This window comes from Hippopotamus amphibius, chromosome 1 (genome assembly GCF_030028045.1).
Source record: "Hippopotamus amphibius kiboko isolate mHipAmp2 chromosome 1, mHipAmp2.hap2, whole genome shotgun sequence".
Taxonomy (NCBI): domain Eukaryota; kingdom Metazoa; phylum Chordata; class Mammalia; order Artiodactyla; family Hippopotamidae; genus Hippopotamus; species Hippopotamus amphibius.
In genome coordinates, this window is record NC_080186.1 from 143,823,339 (window position 1) to 143,830,085 (window position 6,747).

The 6,747-nt window shown below is 35.7% G+C and overlaps 1 long non-coding RNA gene across 1 annotated transcript in view; it reads left to right on the forward strand.

Moving 5' to 3' along the window:
• Positions 1-6,388, forward strand: part of LOC130850428 (uncharacterized) — an 11,441-nt gene extending 5,053 nt beyond the window's left edge. The window contains exon 5 of the long non-coding RNA XR_009052886.1: positions 6,145-6,388. This is a non-coding gene — a long non-coding RNA (uncharacterized LOC130850428). The remainder of the gene's footprint in view (positions 1-6,144) is intronic.
• Positions 6,389-6,747: the final 359 nt, after the last annotated feature.

Consider the following 6,747-nt stretch of genomic DNA (forward strand, 5'->3'; position numbering starts at 1 on the left):
TTCCTACGATTTAAAAGCTGTTGTTTGTTTCTTACTGCTTTCAAGATTTTTTTTTCTTTGTCTTTAGTTTTCAGAAGTTTTGCTATGCTGTGTCTTGGTGGAGATTTATTTAGGTTTATTTTGTTTGAGATTCACTCTACCTTTTTATTTGGTAGATTTATGTCTTTTGCCAGTGAGGGAATTTTTAGACATTATTTCTTCAAATACTTTTCCTGGTTGGAGTAGAAGTCCAGGTTCCTCATTAGGCCTCCTTTGACACCCGGTGTGGGCAGGAAAGTACACACCCCATGTGTACATTACTCTTGTGCAGGGGTGAGGGTTCATGTTCTTCACCAGCCTCCACTGATACCACCCAAGTTGGGAGGTAGAAGCATGCTTCATCACTACTCCCCACATGGCCTCCACTGGAAGATAGTAAAAGTTCTGGCTTCCCACTCAGTCGTCTCTGACAGCATCCTAGAAGGGGGTTGGAGTACCTAATTATAGCCTGGCAAGGGTGAAAGGCTAGACTTCCCACTGGGCTATTGCTGACAGTGGTGGTGGAACCACCACTTTTTCTGTGATGTTTGGTTGGAGTGTGGCAGTGTGTCAGCAGTCTCCAGGAACACTTCTTTGTTCAATGATTCACCAGGAGGACTCACAGGATTCAATTTATTGTTGTAGTCACAGCTGAGATTTATAGCAGGAGGTTACAAAGCAAAATCAGCAAAGGGAAAGCTTCACAGAATGAACTCTAGTGGAAACCAGGCACAAGGTTCTAAGAGTTCTCTCTCGGTGGAAAGGCCCATGGTATGCTCAGTTTTTCAATCAGTGAATTGTGACAATACATATGAAGTGTTTTCTCCATGGGAAGCTCCTTAGAGATTCAGTACCCAACGTTTTTTGCAGGGCTGGTCATGTAGGTACTCACTTCCTAATACCAATTCCAGACTCCCAGAAGGAAGGCAGGTGAGCAGCATAAACCCCAGGTTTCCATGAACAATCTAGGCACAGTGGGACACTTCTCATTTAGGGAAGGTTTAATATCAGTGTAGGAAACCATCAGTGAAGTTCCCAGTTGCCAGCCAAGGGCCAGCCTCGTAAACAGGACTTTCTGGAGACAAGAGGCTCAGGCCTCCCAGGTTGACTCCTTTCTACACAAGTGGTTATTAACTAAATGTTTTCTCCCTTGCTAGGCCGTGGCTTTCCTGGTTCTTTGTCTAGATAAAACAGGTTTTTTTGTCTGAGCCCACTGGCATTTCCGGGTTGCCTGTATCTCTAGCATCCCATCTGAGAAATATGGAGTAAAAAGAAAACCCAGAGAACTCACTGCCTTGTCTTTCCAGGTACCTAGCCAATCTGCCTTCTCTCCACCTTTCAGTCTGCTTATATTTGTTTTATAACAACATCAGGGCTTTTAGCTGTACTTGGCAGAAGGAATAGGGAGAAATGCAACTACTCTGTCTCATTCCAGAACAGGAAGTCTCTGTATTACTTTTAAAATTAGGGAAAAAGTGATTTTTAAATTTTCATTGTGAAAACAGAGCATACCTATATATAAACAAAAATACACATACATATATATATGCATACATTTATGTATATTATAAATAGGCTTAATTTTTTAAATTGGATTAAGAACACAATGTAGGACCTATCCTCTTAAAAAAAATTCTAGGTATACAGTACAGTATCCCTGCAGGCAGTTACACATGCACAGTGCTAACTGTAAAACCTGTGCTTTTGGTTTATATCCAAAGTCATGTGCATAGGAGACAATATCTTCTCAATCATGAGAGAAATAATTACAAATGTCGCTACCCACAAATTCTAGACTAATGAACTATTTCTGAGATGAAAAATTTAGTATAATACACTGCTGCTTAATCAACATTCAATTTGAAATCTTAAACAAGAACATCAAATTGTTATTATGTTTTAGTATTTCACATAATGAGGGCAGTTTCATTTATTTGTTTTTTATATCCACAGTGACTCATGAGTGGATAAATTAATGTCTCCCAAGCTTCAGTAAGTATTAATGAAATGTCTAGACTCTTCAATCTAAACATTTACAGTGTGACAAAGCAAGCTTTGATCATCAGTAAGCTATCTGTAATGAATAGGTTGCCATTGTTTTATTCATTATACTTCTAACTGTCAGGAAACATTTCTTTAGCAATGTGTTTATATCCAAAGAGCATTAGATGGGATTCTAGAGGCAGCCTTGCCTAAAATTATCCTCCTGACTTTGAGGTAATCAATTTCCCCGACCTCAATCCCTGTTTATAAAAATGAGCTAATTGAATAACCAAAAGATGCTTTTAAATTCTATATTTTAAATCACTGGGGGATTTCCGTGGTGGTCCAGTGGTTAAGACTTCACCTTCCAGTGTAGGGGGTACGGGTTTGATCCCTGGTCAGGGAGCTAAGATCCCACATGCCTTGTGGCCAAAAAACCGAAACATAAAACAGAAACAATATAATCAGGTCCTTATATTTCTGATTGTCATAAAGCCAAATGGAAAAATCATGTTCTTTTTTATTGATAGTTTTTATTACTTCTTTTATGTCTGCGTTTATCTTTCCTGGAATTTCCAGAGCTTCGTTATTCATACTGAAATAAACTTCACAGAGAATTTACATTTAGTATTTAAAATTTCATTGATAACATCAGAGTGGTTCGTTTGTGGTACAAAGTGTGGTATTCCACATTTTGTTTATTCATTCATCAGTTGATGGACATTTATGTTGTTTCCACTTTTTGGCCATTATAGATAATGCTGCTACAGACATTTGTGTGCAAGTTGTTGTGTGGACATACATTTTCAGTTCATTTGGGTAGATGCCCAGAAGTGGAATTTCTAGGTCATATGGTAACTCTATTGTTTAACTTTTTGAGGACCTGCCAAACTGGATTTACACAAACTTTAAATTCTACCACTTGCAAATCTATTTTATGCTGTCACTGTTACTAACATACAAAGAAATATTAAACAGTTCCAAATTAGTTCATGGTTCTCAAATATTGTTTTTTAAATTTTAAATTAACATGAATCTCTCCATTATTTTTTTCTTAGAATTGCCCCTCAGAATTTGATTACATTTGAAAAACTCTGATTTTGACATGAGTCACAGTTACTATTCTCTTTTTGGTATAATGAAGCTAAGTATAACCTCTTTCTTCATTACTTTCCCATAATAATATTCTTAATTAATAAAACAATGATAACAGCTATTATTTATTCACATAAGCACCTTAGATGTATCATTTCATTTAATTCTCATAACAAACTTATTGTTGTCATATAAGTTTTTTGATCCCAAAGCAACAAAAAAGAGCAAACTGTATATTCTGCATTTTACTCATTGTTTGAGGAAACCACTGGCAGCCCCTGTTTAAAACCACAATTTGTTACTTGATATTCTTCCTTTAACCTTGGTTTAACTCAGTTCCTACTTCCTCAACAAGGCTGGAGAAGGCAACCTTAGAACTCCAATAAACAGTCACAGACGTATCATTAGCATTACTTTTTAGTTGTATTGATTTTTATTTCTAATCAATGGTCAGCACATCTGACATCTGGTACTATTCCCTCCAGATGTCTTCTGTATCAACCAATTTGGACATGATGCTTTTATAATCATGAGAAATGAAACTTCAAACATTATTTAATTAGGTGCCTGTTTACTTTTTGTTTTTGTTTCACTAAGCTGCTCCAGTGAGCCTTCCATTTCTGAGTTACATCCCACTTCTGATTCTGTTCTCTGAACTGCTCACTCTTTGATCTTTCTGCTGGTTTCCTTACTATTAAGTTGCTAATCACTGACACATGCCAATATCAACATGTCTAAGAAATGACTTTAACGCAAGTTGAGTATTATCATTACACCCATTGTGCAGATAAGGAAACTCAGACATAGTAAAGTGCTTAAGACACAACAAGGGGTTAGTGGAAGATTTGCACCCAGGTAGTTTGACTGCAGAGCAAACATTATCCAATAGAAAGATAATTTGAGCCACATATGTATAATTTTAAATTTTCCAGTAGTTACATAAAACACGACAGGAAATATCAATTTTAATAATATTTTAATTTAACCCAGTATATCCAAAATATTATCATTTCAACATGTAATTAATATAAAAAATTAGAGGTATTTCACCTGCTTTTCTTCATACTAAGTCTTTGAAATCCATTGTGTCTTTTATACTCAGAGCACATCTCAGTTCATACTAGCCATAGTTCGAGTGCTCATTAGGCACACATGGCTGATGGCTACTGTTCTGGACCACGTAGCTTTAGAGTATGCCTTTTTAACCCTTTATTTTGCCTCCCCCAGTACTGTTCTACACTATTACATTTTCATTATGATTTTTTTTTTTTTTTTTTTGGCTGTGTTGGGTCATCATTGCTGTGCATGGGCTTTCTCTAGTTGTGGCAAGCAGGGGCTACTTTTCATTGCAGTGCTCTGGCTTCTCATTGCAGTGGCTTCTTGTTGCAGAGCAGGCCTCTAGGTGGGCGGGCTTCAGTAGTTGCAGCATGTGGGCTCAGTAGATGTGGCTCGTGGGCTCTAGAATGCAGTTTCAGTAGTTGTAGCGCATGGGCTTAGTTGTTCCATGGCAACAAAGATGTGAAATCTTCCCGGACCAGGGATTGAACCCATGTCTTCTGCATTGGCAGGCGGACTCTTAACCACTGCACCACCAGGGAAGTCCCCATTATGATTTTTTAAAAGTTTCTTTGTATTTCCCCAAATTTTATTGTATTGGAATTGAAATAATACATAACTTGGGCATGGAAATTTTTAAAATCATACCACTCAAAAGATAACTTTTCAACACCCCTTCCAAATGCTTAGAATGCTATTATTGCATTCATAATTCATTTGTGGGGGAAAATGTAGTTGTTGGTATTTTTTAGTCTTTAGAACATCATACAAAATAACATTAGTATCTGTGGGTTCAAACTGGAATTTAACTCACTCAGCATTTGTTTGGAACCTGCAGTGACACAAACTACCAGTTGGCAGAAGGAAAAAAAAAGATGCCCTGAAGGAGGGCATGTGTATGAGAGAGATGAGACCTGAGTGTAAACACATCTGATACCTGCTTTTCTTGTCTCCTCCTGAGGGCAATTTCAATTTTAATTGTCAGTGTGCACTGTAAGTCTTCAGAGTACATTACAGGCAGATTTTTTCCTTTATTTTAAAGGTATATTTTATCTTTAATCTGTACAAGGTTGTAATGGTAAAAGAAAACCCAGATCCTCAAGAATCCATATAGCATTATTGACATGAGAAAATCAAGAATGTAGCTTTTTCCTAGATTGCCTCTTATAAGTCATACAGAAGAGGAAGTTATTTTTGACACAGCTTTTTTTTTTTAGCTGAAATTTGTTTTGATAGTATATTAGTCTTCAGAGTAAATTCAGCCTGTGGTATAAAGAACTAGACTTTGAATTTCAAATGTCTCTATGTGTTGTAATTGCTCATGTAAAACTCTTATTACAACTACAGTTCATGTTATTGGGGACTTTATAGTAAACATCAACAATTGAAATACTGTCTTCATACTGTCTAGAGATAGAAGAAAATGGCATTCACTTTTACATAAATTTATAAACACTTTTTAAAATTACAGTTCTGTTGAGCTTCCATTTGAGCAATTGTGTAATCACATAACTACAGCAGAAAAACTAAAGAGGAGAACATTGAAAAATACTTTAAGAGAAAAAATTATTGTGTTTTCTTGGATCAATGGAAGAGACTTGTTAAATAGCAACATCAAAAAATAGTACACTTTATGTAGAAATTGAATAAAATGGAAGCAATTTACTAATAAAACTCCCATTCATATAATGTATACATGTAAAACATTATCCTGAGAATTATATTTCTATCATGCTTCCATTTGAGCACTTTTATATCACTTAACTAATAGCAATGACACTCAAAGAGAAAATAATCAAAATTATTTTAGAAGACAAAATACTTACTGTGTTTCTGGATTATTTTAGTGGATGTGTCAACAACAAAAATACTGTAATTACCCTACCTACAAATATAATAAAATGGAAACAATTTACTTTTAAGATTCACATTTAAATAGTCTACGGTTATAAAACAGTATCTTAAGAGTTATAATTCTATCTTCCATTTGAGGCCTGGAATGATCACTTTATAGGAATGAAACCAAGAGAGAAAATATCCAAATTACTTTAGGAGAAAACAAAGATGCATTTTTCCTGTGATTCTGATCTTCAGAAATAGGCTCATTAGAAGCTGCATCACTCCTGTTTTCAAGTTGTGTGGACAAAACCCAAAATCCAGCCCTTGTCTAGAGATGTTTATTGTTGCAGTGAAGGATGTGCCGGGCCATGCTGTGAATGTAATAAAAGACGTTGAACTGTACACTTTAAAATGGTTAAAATGGTGAATTTTATGTTATTTGAATTTCACCTCAATACAAAACTTTTGTTAATATTCTATAAAGTCCCCATTGTCTGAAGCATTTGTTATATCCAATTCCAAGATCCCATCCATGTTCCTTCCTCCCATAACAGCGGCCATTTTCTCATCTTCTCCAACTTTTTCTGTTTATTAAGTTCACTCATTCTTTTTTTACCATTCTTTAGCTTCCTATGAAAGCAATTTATGCTTTCCTAAAGATAGGCACTTTCATCCAAACCATCTTTTATTGTCACCTTGAGTTGTTCATTTAGCTGATGTATATTTTAAGGCTGTTTTGGTTACAGCTACTTGAAA